General features: G+C 39.2%; 1 protein-coding gene across 2 annotated transcripts in view; it reads left to right on the top strand.

Annotated features, from left to right (window-relative positions):
• NNMT (nicotinamide N-methyltransferase) overlaps window positions 1-13,459 on the top strand; it is a 71,028-nt gene extending 57,569 nt beyond the window's left edge. For both annotated transcript variants that reach the window (XM_037143644.2, XM_053670484.1), the window contains exons 4-5: window positions 8,443-8,531; window positions 10,934-13,459. The gene's annotated coding sequence lies outside the window, so the exon portion shown is untranslated. The remainder of the gene's footprint in view (window positions 1-8,442; window positions 8,532-10,933) is intronic.
• Window positions 13,460-17,338: the final 3,879 nt, after the last annotated feature.

The following is a 17,338-nucleotide window of genomic DNA, read 5'->3' as shown; positions in this document are numbered from 1 at the left end:
AATACAAATTAAATCTGTAGCTTTATTCAGTCCATGATTTGTCAGACAACTGTGTCTCTAAACACACCCCAGAAACAGAAGCGGCAGTTCTACAAAGCAGATTAATGTCTGTCTTTTTCTTTTCTTTCTTTCTTTCTTTCTTTCTTTCTTTCTTTCTTTCTTTCTTTCTTTCTTTCTTTCTTTCTTTCTTTCTTTCTTTCTTTCTTTCTTTCTTTCTTTCTTTCTTTCTTTCTTTCTTCCTTCCTTCCTTCCTTCCTTCCTTCCTTCCTTCCTTCCTTCCTTCCTTCCTTCCTTCCTTCCTTCCTTCTTTCTTTCTTTCTTTCTCTCTTTCTTTCTGTCTTCTCTCTCTCCCTCCTTCTTTTTTTCTTTTGCTTTCAGCATATTGTGATATATTACAATTTAAAAATGACCAGTGACATGAATTCAAAGATTATATTTCCTAAATAATAGAATTTTTACAAAACTCTGAGCAATTTTTTAAAATACATATTTGAAAATGTATTTAGTTGCTCAAAGTTGTGCCAGTGTATGGTCATCCATAAGAACATAGAGTCATCCAACATTTTTAAAAAATCTTCTTTAACAAAACATTATCAATAGGTTTTGAACTGATTTTTTAAAAATAAAAACAAAGACTCTGATTAATTTTTTAGAACAACAGTTTTCATTAGGGAAGTTGGTGATACATTATCCAGGTTCACAATCCAAGTATGGGGTGTCATGCATGGCCAGTAATAAATGTCTACGAACACTGGTGAGGATCTTTTCCTACACTGATAGCCACCAAAATCTAGTATAAAAATAAGCAACTTAAAATTTGGTCTCCAGCTCTGACCAGGTAGCTCTGTTGGTTAGAGCATTGTGTTGATATGCCGGGGTTGAGGGTTTGATCCCCAGCCCTGGCACATATAGGAATCACCCGATGAATGCATGGAGAAGTGGAACGACAAATAGATGTTTCTCTAAAGTCAATAAATTATAAAATGTTTTCAAATTTGACATCTAAAATATGTTTTTCACACATTTTAAAATATTTTTCAAGTTTAAAAAATTATAAAGCAAAGTGCTACTGCTAAAACTAGTAATAAAATATAGTTCTAAAAATATTTTTACCTTTTACTTAAAACTGTTAAAAATTCTATTTTACATACATTTATAAAGTGTACAAAATATTTTGTTACAGGTAATATATGATAATGTATTACTTTATATATAAATTAATATATATTTGTTGTATGAGTTGTTGAGTGGATTCTCATAGATTTTTGCTATATATAAAAAAACCCCATAAAAACATGGGTTTAAACTACTTTTTTTTAAAGAATGGATTTTATTTTAAAGATTTTATTTATTTATCTTTAGAGGGGAAGGGAAGGAGAGAGGGAGAGAAATATCAATGTGTGGTTGTCTCTCATGCAGCCCCCACTGGGACCTGGCCTGCAACCTAGGCATGTGCTCTGACTGGGAATTGAACTGTGAGCCTTTGGTTCGCAAGCCCACACTCAAGCCACTGAGCTACGCCAGCCAGGGCTAAACTACTTTTATTGGGTGCTCTCTTACTAGCAGTCAAAATATCCTCAGATTTTGCTTTACTTAGTTAGAAATGCCTTTCACACATACTTTTTTTCATTAATACACTTTATGTTTAAGAACAGTTTTAAGATTACAGAAAATTGAGCAGAAAGTGCAGAAAGTTCCCTCCTACCCCCTCATGTTTCCTGTACTTCAGTTTTCCCTTTGCATTCGTGTGGTACATTTGCTATAATTAATGGGCCAATATTGATACATTATTATCAACTAAAGTCCAAAGTTTACATTAAGGGCCACTCTTTATGTTGCACGTTCTAAGGCTTTTGACAAATGTATAATGTGTATCCACTGTATCCACCTTTACAGTCTCACTGCCCTGGAAACCCACCGTGTTCTGCCTATTTATCTCCCCCTCCCTCGGAATCACTGGCAGCCACTGATCTTCGTACTGATTCCCCAGTTTTGCTTTTCCAAGAATGTCAGATAGTTGGAGTTATTAAGTATGTAGCCTTTTCAGGTTGGCTTCCCTCAGTAAATATGCATTTAAGTCTCTCTGCGTGCCTTTCTGTGTCTTGATAACTCATTTGTTGTTAGCTCATTAGTTTTCATCAGTGTATAGTATTCCATTGATTGAATGCAGCATTTTGTTTATCCACCCATCTATTGGAAGACATCATGGTTGCTTCTAAGTTCTGGCAATTATGAATAAAGCTGCTATAAACACTTGTGCACAGGTTTCTGTGTAGACATGTTTTCGACTCCTTTTGGGCAAGTACCAAGGAGAATGGTTGCCAGGTAATAGGGTAAATTATGTTTAGTTTTGTAAGAAACGTCCAAAGTGTCTTTCAGAGTAGCTGAATCATCTTGCATTTTCACCAGCAATGAATGAGAGCTTCTATTGTTTACGTTCTCTCCAGCAGTAGGTGTTTTCAGTGTTTTGGATGGCAAAAAATAAATGCGGCCTTCTAATAAATGTGTAGTGGTATCTCATTTTAGCTTTAATTTGCAATTTTCTAATAACATATGATGTTAAACATCTTTTTACACCCTATCTTCTATTTGTATAACTTCTTTGGTGAGGTGTCTATTCAGATATTTTGTCTATTTTTTATTTGGGTTGCTTGTTTTCTTATTGTTTAATTTTATGAATTATGTATGTATTTTGAATAACAATTCTTTATCAGATATATATGCTTTGTAGATACTTTCTTCCAGTCTGTGGCTTGTCTTCTCTCTCTCTCTCTTTTAGATTCTTTTATTGATTGTGCTATTACAGTTGCCCCATTTTCCCCCCTTTATTCCCTTCTGCCCTGCACACCCCCTTGCACCCACATCCCCCACTCCAAGTGATGTTCGTTGGTCATACCTACAATCTCGTTGGCTTCTAAATTTCCTATACTATTCTTAACCTCCCCCTGTCTATCTTCTACCTACCATTTATGCTACTTATTCTCTGTACCTTTTCTCCCTCTCTCCCTACCCACTCCCCTGATGATAACCTTCATATGAGCTCCATTTCTGTGATTCTTTTGTTCTCCTAGTTGTTTGCTTAGTTTGATTGTTTTTGTTTTAGGTTCACTTGTTAATAACTGAGTTTGTTGTCATTTTACTGTTCCTTTTTTATCTTCTTTTTCTTAGATAAGTCCTTTTAACATTTCATATAATAAGGACGTGGTGATGATCACCTTTAACTTGACCTTATCTGGGAAGCACTTTATCTGCCCTCCCATTCTAAATGATAGCTTTGCTGGATAAAGTAATCTTGGATGTAGGTCCTTGCCTTTCATGACTTTGATACTTCTTTCCAGTCCTTTCTTGCCTGCATGGTGTCTTTTGAGAAATCACTGATAGTCTTCTGGGAACTCCTCTGTAGGTAACTCTCTCCTTTCCTCTTTCCGCTTTTAAGATTCTCTCCTTATCTTTAATCTTGGGTAATTAATTGTGATGTGCCTTGGTGTGTTCCTCCTTGGGTCCAACTTCTTGGGGACTCGCTGAGCTTCCTGAACTTCCTAGAAGTTTATTTCCTTTGTCAGATTGGGGCAGTTCTCCTTTATTATTTGCCCAGATAAGTTTGCTATTTCTTGTTCTTCCTCTTCTCCTTCTGGTAAAGAAGGAGAGCCCCTATGATTCAGATGTTGGAATGTTTAAAGATGTCCTGGAGGTTCCTAAGTCTCTCCTCATTTTTTTTGAATTCTTGTTTCTCAATTGTGTTCTGGTTGAATGTTTGTTTCTTCTTTCTGGTCCACACCATTGATTTGAGTTCCAGTTTCCTTCCCATCACTATTGGTTCCTATTGGGAACTGCTCTGCCTGTTTTCAGGAATTGTAACTGCCTCCCATGGCTAAGGATGAGTGAGCGACCTCTGGAATGCAAGCCACAGAAGAGACAAAGCTTGTCTCTGGTAGCAAATGCTGCCTCTGCTTCCTCCCCTGCCCCCAAAGCTTGGTTTGTTAGTCAGAGATGGGTACGACTCCTCAGAGGAGGGTCACCCTAAGCCAGACATGATCACTTGGGTTGCCATCATGGAAGGACTCAGGGGGCTGAAACAAAGAGGGAGTGATGGACCATTGCCCCACAGCCATCCTGACATAGCCCAGGTCCCCCATCCTCTGGAAGAAGCACTTCCTGGCTCTAATCCCCTTAAACCTGAAAACCTGTGATTGGGGAGGCAGTGCAGCCTCTTGCTGGCTAGAGCAGGATCTGGGGTGATTGGGCATAAGGAAGAATTTCTAAAAGTCCTGTGAAGCCTGCTTGGCTAAGAGTGCTTTCATTCATATGAAAAAGGTTTGAGCAGGAAATGAGTATGTCTCCCAAAGTTTCTTCAACCCCTTTTCCTGACAAACACTGACTCAGACTAAGCCCTCAGATTTCCTTGAAATGTTATCTACTGTTTGATCCTTACTGCCTGTATTCCTGTGCATTACAACCCAATAAAAAGCCATTGAGGAAGGGGCTTCTGGCCTTTCTCCTCTGAGAGATTGGCCACTTCTTTTCCCCAAGCAGGTCATGTCTTGGTAGTGTTACTTTCATCTGTGGTGGATGGGGGGACTTGTGGGCAAAGTCACCCCCACAGGTTCCCTGTACATTTTCCTTTACTTCACTTGGCATAGCCTTCATTTTTTCATCTAATTTGTGACCATCTTCAAACAATTCCGTGAGCATCCTGGTTACCAGTGTATTGAACTCTACATCTGATAGGTTGGATAATTCTTCATTACTTAGTTGTATTTTTCTGGAGCTTTGATGTGTTCTTTCATTTGGGCCATTTTTTTTCTATGTGTCCCTGTTACATAGTACAGGGTGGAACTTTAGGTATTGACCAGGGTGGGACAACCCAGGTCATTGCTTTGTGATGCTGTATGTGGGGGAGGGGTCTGAAAGGGAACAATGCAGCTTGCTTCGCACTGCTTGTTTTCAGTTACTTCCCCCACCACCCACAATCAAATTGGGCCCTTCTGGTGCTGATTCGCAGGTGGGTGGGTTTGTGTACATTCTAGGATTGTGTGGGTCTCTCCAACAAACTCTCCTGTGAGGCTGGGAGTTTCTCCTGCTGCTGCCTTAACCCCCATAGGTGTTCTCAGTCAGAGGTTTGAGGCTTTATTTCCCCATGCTGAAACTCAGGGTTGCACAGTCCATCTTCCTCCCCATTTGTTCCTCTTGGTTTATCTTCAAGTGAATGTGGAACTACCCAGTCCACAATCCACTGCCTCACCAGGTCCACCAGCCACCACCTTGCCACAACTCCTCTCCACAATGGCTGCTGGTCTCTGCCCCTCCTACCAGTCTGGATGAATGTTTTTTCTTTAACTCCCTGGTTGTTCGATTTTCATTCAGTTTCATTTTAAATCAGTTCTGGTTGTTTTTTTGGTTTTTAAATTTATTGTCCTTCTTTTGGTTGTGTGATGAGTCACAGTGTGTCTACCTATGCCTCCATCTTGGCTGGCTCTTTTCTTAACAATGTTTTTTACAAAGCATTGTTTTTAATTTTTATGAAGTTGAATTTACTGATTTTTTCTTTCATGAATTGTGCTTTTGTCATCGCCAAACCCAAGCTAACCTAGATTTTCTCCCATGTTCTTATCTAGGAATTTTATGGTTTTACATTTTACATTTAGGTATATGATTTACTTTAAGTTAATTTTTGTAAAGGGTGTAATGTCAGTGTTGGGATTCCTTTTTTTTCTTTCTTCTCTCTCTCTTTTTTTTTTGGTATGTGGATTTCCAGTTGTTCCAGCATCATTTGTTAAAAAGACTCTTTTCTATTGTATTGCCTTTGCACCTTTGTCAAAAATCAGTTAACTATATTTGTGTGGGTGTATTTCTGGACTTTCTTGTTCCATTGATTTATTTGTCTGTTCTTTTACCGATACCACACTGTCTTGATTACTTAGTTTTATAGTAAGTCTTAAAATTGCATAGTTCAGTGCTCTGACTTTGTTCTTCTTCAATTTTGTGTTGGCTATTCTGAGTTTTTTGCCTTTTTATATAGAACTTAAAATTGGTTTGTTGATAACACATACACTTTTTGAAATTCACAACAATTGATGCAGAGGTATGGAAAAGGTTATTTGATTTACCTGTTCATAGATGAGCTATGGAAGTCCACAGGTAGTCAGAGATCTTCCCAGTGTCAAGCACAGACTCACACCCAGGTCTTCTGCAGCAGAGCGCCCAGTATTTTCCTCTCTACGTAGGTCTAAATAGCAGGATTGAATGAGTATATGCTGGCTTCAGAATGAGTTGATTGTCTAGAGTATATCTGGCTTGTGTGCAAAACAGTACCCAGTGTTTATCAGAGCCAAAGGTCTACTACACAACAGCCTGCTTATGAAGCCACCAACAGAGCAGGGTGACTGGGAAACTTACAGCCTGCAGTGTTCAGAGTAGTGGGAGTGAGGCAGCTGGCAGCCCTCCATGCCAGAGATGAGAGTGGTCAAGCTGTTAGGATGTGGCTGCCTGAAACTCCCTTTAAAACCCAAACTTGGCTCATGGGAACTTTCACCAAAACACTAAGAGGCCAAGTACATTGTCTGAACTAAAACACAGCTAGCCCTTGACTTTAAATACCTGGCTATTTCACAAGTACATATTTAAGGTCCAGTGAAAAAGTATTCCCTTCTATCATGTGACACATTTCCCAGGCCAAATAAAAAATATTATTAGAAAAATAATACAAGTTTTAAAAAATAATTCAAAAGAACAGAAAACTCTGAAAAGACAAAATTACATATATACTTGTCACACAGAGACAAAACCTATTACCTATTAGTTTAGTAATTTCCTTTGAGAATTTATTCTATGCATATATACCTAGTGTCTAAAGGTTCTTATTTTTAATTATTTTTAATTAACTACTTTTCTTTGATTCACAGTATTTGGATGCATGTATATGGACTTATTGTTACATTTTGACATAGCATTTCCTATGACATTGCATATACTTACTGAATATGATTTTCAGTATTTGCATTATATACATTCTATGATTTTTAACAGTTCCATTATTACTAGAGATTTTACTATTAAAATTACATTCTTAAAGCACAGTCTTGAACATATGTCTTCCTCTGTATCTCTGGTTTCAAACTTGTCCTTCTTTAGTAAGGACAAGGACACTTTTTGTCTCAGGAGGCAGCCCACTTCAAAGACTTCGTGTCAGTTTTGTCGAAACACGTGTTTTTAACACATTAGTGCCATTTTCTTCCCCTGTCTTCACATCTGAAAACAATGTGAAACACTTATCTTGTCTCTTTTCCCTCAATTTGTTCACTTTTATCCTTCTAGTTCTTATCAGATATAAGGATCTCCCCCCCCCTTCCCAGTTAGGATAGTCATGTGGGACAGTGGATTTTCAAAAGAAGCCCTCAAATGAAAACTAGGCCAAAGAACTGTTCAAAAAACTCCATCACTGATACCTCAGACAAAGGTTTAATCTCCAAAATATACAAAGAACTTACACAACTCCACTCTAGGAAGACATCTAACCCAATTAAAAAATGGGAAAAGGACTTGAACAGACACTTCTCCAAGGAGGACATACAGAATATCCAGAGACACATGAAGAGATGCTCAATATCGTTAGCTATCAGAGAGATGCAAACTAAAACCACCATGAGATACCACTTTACACCAGTCAGGATGGCTATAATAAACAAAGCAACAAACAACAAATGTTGGAGAGGGTGTGGGGAAAAGGGGACCCTAGTTCACTGTTGGTGGGATTGCAGATTGGTACAACCATTATGGAAAACAGTATGGAATTTTCTCAGAAAAATAAAAATCGACCTGCCTTTTGACCCAGCAATTCCACTGCTAGGATTATATCCCAAGAATCCTAAAACATCAATTTCAAAGAACCTATGCACCCCAATGTTCATAGCAGCACAATTTACAATAGCCAAGAGTTGGAAGCAACCTAGGTGCCCATCAGTAAATGAATGGATCAAAAAATTGTGGTACATATACACAATGGAATTCTATACAGCAGAGAGAAAGAAGGAGCTACTACCCTTTGCAACAACATGGATGGAACTGGAAAGCATTATGCTGAGTGAAATAGGCCAGGCATTGAAAGACAAATACCATATGATCTCACCTTTAACAGGAAGCTAAACAACAAAACAAACAAGCAAACAGAATAAAAACAAAGACACTGAAATAGAGAACAAGTGGGCAGTGACCAGGGGGGAGAGGGAAGGGAATTTAAGGGGAAAAATGGGGAGGGATTTTGAGGAACAAGTATGAAAGACACAGGAATGAGGACTGGGGGTGGGGGAGGAAATGGGAGGGAGGTGGGGGGATGGGGCAGGGAGGGGCTGGGATGGGAGAAATAGACAAAAAACTGTACTTGAAAAATAACTAAATAAAATTAAAAAAACAAAAAAAACTCCATCCAAATTTGTCATTAATAAGGCCCTGCCAGCCAGATTTTACTGCTTTTTAAGATGTTTCTCTGCATAAAGATGACTGAGATGACCCGAAAACTCTGTCTTCAAATCCCAGTAAGTTGAATTTTTTCATTTTGAAATTTACAGATCTAAATGTAAGAAGATAAAAATGAAATGAAAAAAACTATTTTCTTGTTCTCTTTTCCCTCTCCTATCTATCTATCTATCTATCTATCTATCTATCTATCTATCTATCTATCATCTATCTTCTATCTATCTATTTATCATCTATCCATCTATCTGAATATATTACATATGTCTGAATCCTTTCTTTTGCTAATTTAATAATTTTTTTACATCCAGTTTATCAAATCTGCTGTGTAATCAATTGGATTGAGTCAATGAAATCACCTAAGATACTTTACCAACTATATTTTCAAAGCAATGTTTAAGAAAACCATATACATAAAATGTGTCTTGAAGTAGAGGGGCTGATTATCTCCTCATACAATTGGAGAGTCACCAAAAAACCCACCAACTTCAATATACTCCCCCATATGCCCAGTCATTTTCATATTACTTATTCATAAAAATATAGCCTTTATTACAAGAAAAAAGTGTAGATTAAAACTTCTCATGAATAAATGCAAAAATTTCTCAACAAAATAGTAACACATCAAATCTGATAATATGCATAAAGGATAACATGTAATAACAAAGTTAACAGGGAGTGGGGAAATTGGAGGAAGTTGGGCAAAAGATGCAAACTTCCAGTTGTGAGATAAATAAGTAGTAGTGCTATAATACACATCATGATGACTATTGTTGAAACTGCTATATGGTATATTTAAAAGTCGTTAGAACCTAAGACTTCTCATCACAAGAAAAAAAAAAGCTTTTTTTCCTCTTCATTTCTTTTTTTTTTTTGTGGTAACTATATGAGATGATGGATGTTAACTAAACTTTATGGTCATCATTTCAAAATATATGTAAGTCATTATGCTAACACCTTAAACTTACATAGTGCTGTATGCCGATTACAGTCCAATAAAACTGAGGCAAAGTATAAAACAGCTCAAATTTTTAAGTGGACAGAAGAGTAAAGCTGACACTTTGAAAAAAAAGTATATGGGCCAATAAACACACAAAAAGGTGTCCAATATCACTAGTCATCAAACTATGCAAAGAATTGCAAATTAAAGCTACAATTAGATAGCAGTACATATCCATTAGAGTGACTACAGTTAAAGAGACTGACAATACTAAATGTGGGAATGAAATGGAGTAACCAAAACTCTCACATATTGCTTGTGGGAATGAACAACAGAAAAGTTTTGACATATACGTGTACCTCTTAAGCTGGCAATTCTACTCCTCTTTACCCAAGAGAAATGAAATATATGTGTTCAAAGTGATGTGTTCATAGCAACTTAATTCACACTAGTCAGTAAGTGGAAATGACACAAATGTGCGTTGACAGTGAATGGGTAAACAAAGTGGGCTGTGTTCTACAAGCAATTCCTACATGACAATGAAAGGAAGTGAACTGCTGGTGAGCACAAGAGTGTGGTTGACTCTCATAGACCTTATGTTGAATGAAAGGAACCAGTCACAAAGGAGTACATGTTGTTTGATTCCATGTGTATAATACTCTAGAACAGAAAAAATAAATTAACCTGTGGAGATAAAAACAACATAATTGCTGCTGATTTTAGGAGGTTAATGATTGAGAAGAAGCACAAGTGGAACTTCTGGGAAGGCTCAAATTGTGTTACAGGTGTAGGGTTACACAGGTGCATCCTTTTGTCAAAATTGTATAGGTAAGATGTATGCATTTCAATGTATGTAAATTTTACTTTAAAAATAAACATAGAAATTATATTATTTAACTGTGGATGAGAATTGTTTAGCAATATAGATAAAATAAGAATGGCAAAATAGTAATTGCTGAAGCTGAATGATGGTTAAATGAGGGTTTATTATACTCTTTTGTTTAATATGTATATGTCTTATACTTTCTGTAATAAAAAAATTAAAAATTATAGCCCTTACTTTCTCAAACTATAGTAATCTAAGGAGGATAGCCAAGAAAATTGAATTATAAAAATAGTTTTGGCTCAGAGCTACCTTGTCGTTTACAGTTTTAATCTAAGTGGCCTAACCATCTTTCACAAGGCCCTCTTGATACTTTCTCACTGAGTCTACATTAGGTCCTTATGCAAATTGGCCTCCAAATGGTCCATCCTAGAAAGTCAGAATTTCTTAACTGAATATGTACATAAGGCTTCCTGATGATAGAGTTATAAATCTATAAGAAACTGAGAGGACTCCTTCTCAGGCAATAAACTTTGACAGAGATGTTGGGTGACTTACAAGGATCTACAACTGAGAAGGAGCATAGAACTAGAATTTGAATGTCTTCAGTCTGAGTCCAGAATTAAAAGTCTTATCTATAAAAATGTACTGTTATGAAGCATGTTTTTTTATTTTTAAATATTTTATTTATTTATCTTTAGAGAGAGGGAAGAGAAGGATAAAGAGAGAGAGAGAAACATCGATGTGCAAGAGATATATTAATCAGTTGCCTCTCACATGCACCTAACTGGGTACCTGGCCTGCAACCTAGGCATGTGCCTTGACTAAGAATCAAATTGGCAACCTTTCAGATTGCAAGTTGGCACTCAATCCACTGAGCCACACCAGCCAGGGCAAAGGACGTTTTGTTTTAAAGAAAGAAATTGAATGCAAAGTAGCTTAAGACCCAAATGGAATTTATTGGAAGGATACTGAAGTACTTGACAGAATCAAAGGTAAAAAAAATCTCTGGAATCAGAGAAAGTACTGGATACCACACAGAAACTAATTGTGAATTCAAATACCATTGACAAGGTATGTTCTTCCTTTCATTTTTATTTCCTTTTCTTCTAGTGAGAGTTCCCCAGAAATTTGATCTGATGTGAAAGTCCTAGAGGTTTCTGTTTTTTCTTAAAACTAAATTACAGAGGAGACTCCTGGTCACAATGACAGTGTAGGTGAACACAGCTCACCTCTCCCACAACCACACCAAAATCACAACTAAATTTTAGAACAACCACAATTTAGAATGTACAGAAATTGAGCTGAATGGAAGTTCTACAACTATGGAATTAAAATAGAAACCATATCAAGATTGGTCAGAGGGGTGGAAATGGGGAATAGCCTAGTCCCCCATCCACATGTGGTGAATAAGAATTGGGTTATCTCAGGAGTGAGGAGTTCCAGCCCCATACCAGGCCCCCCAGCCCAGAGTTCTAGTGCTAGGAAGATAAGTCCTCATAACTTCTGGCTGTACACACCAATGGGGATTGAGGCTGAGGAAAACAGAAACTTCTGGAGTCTCAGGCAGTTTCTCTTAAAGGGTCCATGCAAGGACTTACTCATACTCACTCTCTCTGAGTTCCAGTGCAGAGGCAGCAGCTTGAAAGGCACCAGAGACATGCAGGGAGGAAGAGAATTATCTGGCATCAGGGCAAGAGCTGGGTGTCAACATTCCCTCAGAAGGAAGTGCTGGCAGAAGCCATTCTTCCTTTGCTGAGCCCTCCCCACACAGAGCTGGCAGGTGGAAGCTATATTTGAGAATCCAACCTGGCTCACACTTTTTTTTTACACTTTTTAAAATTTTTATTTATCTTTAGAGGGGAAGGAGAGAGGAAGAGAAACATCAATGGGTTGCCTTTTGTGCACCCCCTGCTGGGAACTGGCCTGTAGGGAACTGGCCTGCAACCCAGGCAAGTGCCCTGACTGGGAATTGAACCGCAATTTCTGGTTCACAGGCCTGTGCTCAATCCACTGAGCTACACCACCCAGGGCTTTGGCCCACCCTGGTGGGCCACCCTTTTTGCCCCACCCTGGTGATTCCCTGAGGCTCTGCTCCACCCATCTTTCCAGCCCACTTAAGATGTTTACAGTGGCTTATCCATATAAATGCCTTGTCTTGGCTCATGCTTCACATGTTTTCTAAATTCTCTCAAAAAAGCAGCATCTGGCCTCATGAGGCCCACACTTCTCAATAAGTGGCTCCAGCCCAGCACTAACAGCAACCGGCCTTGGATTAAAGATGGGCCTTACCTGGGCCACTCCACTGCCAGCACAAGTAGCAACCACTCTGTAGCTTATCCTGGGTAGCCCCAGAGAGAACACGGAAGGTGAATAAACTAAGATGTACCAACAGCAATCAAGACTCAACTACAAGAGGGCATACACAGCCCACATGGTGGGCACACCTCAGCTTGGGTGATAGGGGATGCTGTGCTAATGGACCCTGCAGGACACCCATAACATAGGCCATTCTATCAAGCTTGGGAGATGTAGCACATCTACCTAATACATAGGAACAAACACAGGGGGGATGACAAAATGAGGAGACAAAGAAACATGGCCCAAATGAAAGAACAGAACAAAATTACAGAAAAAGAACTAAACAAATGAGGACAATCAATCTCCTAGATGCAGAGTTCAAAACACTGGTTATAAGGATACTCAAGGAACTTAGTGAGGACCTCAATAGCATAAAAAAGATACAGCCAGGAAAGAAGGAATATACTAATTGAAATGAATAACTTACGAGGAAACAAATCAGAGGTTTGGAATATAAAGAAGCAAAAAACACCCAATCAGAACAGCAAGAAAGAAAAAGTGTCCAAATACAATGAAGACAGTGTAGGAAGTCTCTGAGACAACTTCAGGCACACCAACATTTACATCATGAATGTCGAAAGGACAAGAGAAAGAGCAAGAAATTGAAATTGAAAACCTATTTGAAAAATAATGACAGAAAACTTCCCTAACTTGGTGAAGTACATAGACAGACAAGTCCAGTAGGTGCAGAGAGTCCCAAACAAGATGAATGCAAAAAAGCCCAACTAAGAAACATTATATTTAAAATGCCAAAGGTTAAAGACAAGGAGAGAATCTTAGCAGCAAGAGAAAAGCAGTTAGTTATCTACAAAGGAGTTGTCTTATGACTGTCAGCTTATTTCTAAAAACAAACAAACAAACAAACACAACAACTCTGTATACCAGAAGAGACCAGCAAGAAATATTCAGCGAAGAAAAGCAAGGACCTACAACCAAGATTACTATACCCAACAAAGTTAGCATTTAGAGTCAAAGAACAGATAAAAACTTAGCAGACAAGAAAAAGCTAAAGGAGTTATCACCAAAACAGTATTTATTGTATGAAATGTTAAAGGGTCTTCTTTTAGGAAAAGATAAAATATATAAACAATAAAGTGGCAATAAATATGTATCTATCAATAATTGAATCTAAATACAAAATAAATGAATAAGCAGAACAGAAACAGAATTGTAAATACAGAGAACGTTTTGTTGGTTTCCAAATTAGGTGGGTTTGGGGGGATGGGTGAGAAAGGTGAAGGGATTAGAGGTACAAAATGGTAGCTAAAGAAAAGTTATGGAGATGTAAAGTAGAGCATAAGGAATATATGTGTGACCCATGGACATGGACAATGGTGTGGGAATTGCCTGAAGGAGTTGTGGGTGAGGGGGCAACTTTGCCAGCAAGTCCTCACGTTCACCACAGATGAAAGTAAAACTACCAAGACATGATCTGCTTGGGGAGGAGAGGTGGCCAATCTCTCAGAGGAAAAGGGCCAGAAGCCCCTTCCTCAATGGCTTTTATTGGGTTGTAATGCACAGGAATACAGGCGGTAAGGATCAAACAGTAGATAACATTTCAAGGAAATCTGAGGGCTTAGTCTGAGTCAGTGTTTGTCAGGAAAAGGGGTTGAAGAAACTTTGGGAGACATACTCATTTCCTGCTCAAACCTTTTTCATATGAATGAAAGCACTCTTAGCCAAGCAGGCTTCACAGGACTTTTAGAAATTCTTCCTTATGCCCAATCACCCCAGATCCTGCTCTAGCCAGCAAGAGGCTGCACTGCCTCCCCAATCACAGGTTTTCAGGTTTAAGGGGATTAGAGCCAGGAAGTGCTTCTTCCAGAGGATGGGGGACCTGGGCTATGTCAGGATGGCTGTGGGGCAATGGTCCATCACTCCCTCTTTGTTTCAGCCCCCTGAGTCCTTCCATGATGGCAACCCAAGTGATCGTGTCTGGCTTAGGTTGATCCTCCTCTGAGGAGTCGTACCCATCTCTGACTAACAAACCAAGCTTTGGGGGCAGGGGAGGAAGCAGAGACAAGGTTTATCTCCTTGTGGCTCACATTCTGGAGGTCATTCATTCAGTCTTAGCCATGGGAGGCTGTTACAACTCCTGAAACCAGGCAGAGGCGGTCCCCAACATGTGGGGAGCTGGGTGTTGGGGGGCAAATGGGGAAAATACAAGACATTTCACATAATAATGATTTTGTGGTGATAAACTTCTTTACTTTTTTTTCTTGTCTGAGTAGCTCTTTATCTGTCTTTTGATTCTAAATGATAATATCTTTGCTGAATAGAGCAATCTTGGCTGTAGGTCCCTGCTTTTTATGACTTTGAATTCTTAACAATCCCTTCTAGCTTGCAAAGTTTCTTTTGAGAGATCAGCTATCAGTCTTATGAGAAATCCCCGGCAGGTGACTAACTGCTATTCTCTTACTGTTTCTAAGATTCTCTCTTTATCTTTAACTTTTGGCATTTTAATTATGATGTGTCTTTGAGTGGCCCTCTTTGTAGCCATCTTCTTTGTGACTCTGTGCTTCCTAGACTTGAATGTCTATTTCCTTTGCCAAATTAGAGAAATTTTTTCATTACTTTTTCAAATAGGTATTCAATTTATTGTTGTTCCTTCTCTCCTTCTAGAGAAGGATGTTGGTAAATCTGGAAAATTCCCAGAGGCTGCTTACACTATCCTTGTTGTTTTTTTTTAATTCTTTTTTCTTTCTTGCTTTTCTGATTGGATGTTTTTTGCTTTCTTATGTCCCAAATAATTGATTTGATTCTCAGCTTCATTAACTCTACTGTTGTTTCCCCGTGAATTGTTTTTATTTCAATTTGTGCATTCTTCATTTCTCACTGGATATTTTTTATGCTGTTGAGATCCTTACTAAGTTTCCTGAGCAGCCTTATAACTACTGTTTTGAACACTGAATCTGATAGATACTTATCTCCATTTTGTTTAGTTATTTTTTCTGGAATGTTGGTCTTTTCTTTCATTTGGGCCATGTTTCTTTGTCTCCTCATTTTGTCATCCTCCCTGTGTTTGTTTCTATGTATTAGGTAGAGCTGCTATGACTCATTCTCTTGGTAGCACGGCCCAATGTAGTAAGTATCCTTTAGAGTCCAGTGGCACAGTCTTCCCTGTCACCCAAGCTGGGTACTTGAAGGGTGCCCTTTGAGTGGGCTGAGTATACCCTCCTCTTGGTCGCTGTTGGCAGGTCAATGGGAGGGATTTTCCCAGGCTAGTCATCTGCAAGGACTGACTGTGACCACTGACCACCAATCTCTGCTGTCCATGGAGGATCAGCTGTGCAGGGTCAAGACGGTTGTGCTCTGATGTGGTCTGTAGCTTTCCACTGGGTGTGTAGTCTCTTGGCTTTCCTGCATGGTGCAGGGCCAGGTCAACCCCCACCTATGTTCTGCCCTGAGCCACCCTGCCTGAGCTATAAAGAAATCTGAGATAGCTGCTACTTGTGCTGGGCTTGGAGATTCCCAAACAAAGTCAAGCTGTGAATCTAGGCTGGCTGCTGCTAGTGTCAGGCCTGGAGCCACTTAACAAGATAGGGAACTGGGGGCTTACAAACCCCAGCTGTAGGCTGTATGATAGGATTTAGTAAGTTGTGTAGCATGAGCCAAGATCAGCCATTCTTATGGACAAGTCACTATTAACAGCTTGTGTGGGCCCATAGATTAGGTGGAACAGAGCCTCAGGGGCTTTCCAGGGAGGGGCAAACAGTGTTAGCCAGCTTGATGGAATCTCAGGTATGGCACCCACCTGTTGGCTCTGTGGTTCTTGTGGGAAAGACTCAGAGAGGGGACAAGGACCTCTGCCCACCTCTCTGTCTCGGAAAAAGCTGTTCTGCAACTCTCATCTTGATGCCAAATACTTCAGTTCCTCCCTATATGCCACTGTAACTTTCAATCTGCTACCCCAGTGCCAGAGCTCAGAGGGAGGGAGTCTGAGTAAGTCCGTGTTTCAGTTCTTTAAAGGTAACTGCTTGGGGCTCCAACAGTTTCTTCCACTGTCTTAATCCCCACTAGTTTTTGCAGCCAGAAGTCATGAGGATTTATCTTCCTGACACTGGAGCACAGGTACCTTGGGCTGGGCATCCTGGTGTGGGGTTGAGACTCCTTTGCTCCTGAGGTATTCCTCCTGAATTTTAGTCTACCACATGTGGATATTGGAGCAGCCCATTCTGCATCTCTGCCCCTCCTACCAGTCTAGATGAATGTGGTTTCTTTAATTCTGTAGTTGTCAGACATCCATTCAACTCTATTTCTGATGGTTAAGAGTGATGGTTGTTCTATATTTTAGTTGCAATTTTGATGTGCTTGTTGAGGAGGTGAGCCATGTTTACCTCCACCACCATCTTGATTAGAAGTCCATGATGAGTGTCACTGTTGGAAAATTCACTGTTATCACCCATTGGAAAAGGCAACTTCTTGATACTTCATTATAAGATTTTCCTGAGGTAAGTTCTGACACTCATCTCAATTTGCCTTCTCTTGCTTTATTTCATTTCTACATTTCCAGCTTCATATACACTACCACCTTTGAAAATCACTGCACTTTGTTTACATCCTCACCAGCTGAGATGCTAATATTGAAGTTTACTCTCTGTTGTTTATATTGCAAAAACAATAGGTACTTTTTCACATATATCCTACCCCGCCAACCTACTACTTTTTGGTATGTGGAGAATGTTGGGAAAGGCAGTCATGCAGCTTGCTTTACTTGGCATGGTTGTGTCAGAATGTGCCCGGGG

This window comes from Artibeus jamaicensis, unplaced genomic scaffold, assembly GCF_021234435.1.
Source record: "Artibeus jamaicensis isolate MK-2021 breed Jamaican fruit bat unplaced genomic scaffold, CSHL_Jam_final contig_585, whole genome shotgun sequence".
Taxonomy (NCBI): domain Eukaryota; kingdom Metazoa; phylum Chordata; class Mammalia; order Chiroptera; family Phyllostomidae; genus Artibeus; species Artibeus jamaicensis.
Note: the sequence above shows the minus strand (reverse complement) of the source record. Positions and strands in the feature narration are given on the sequence as shown.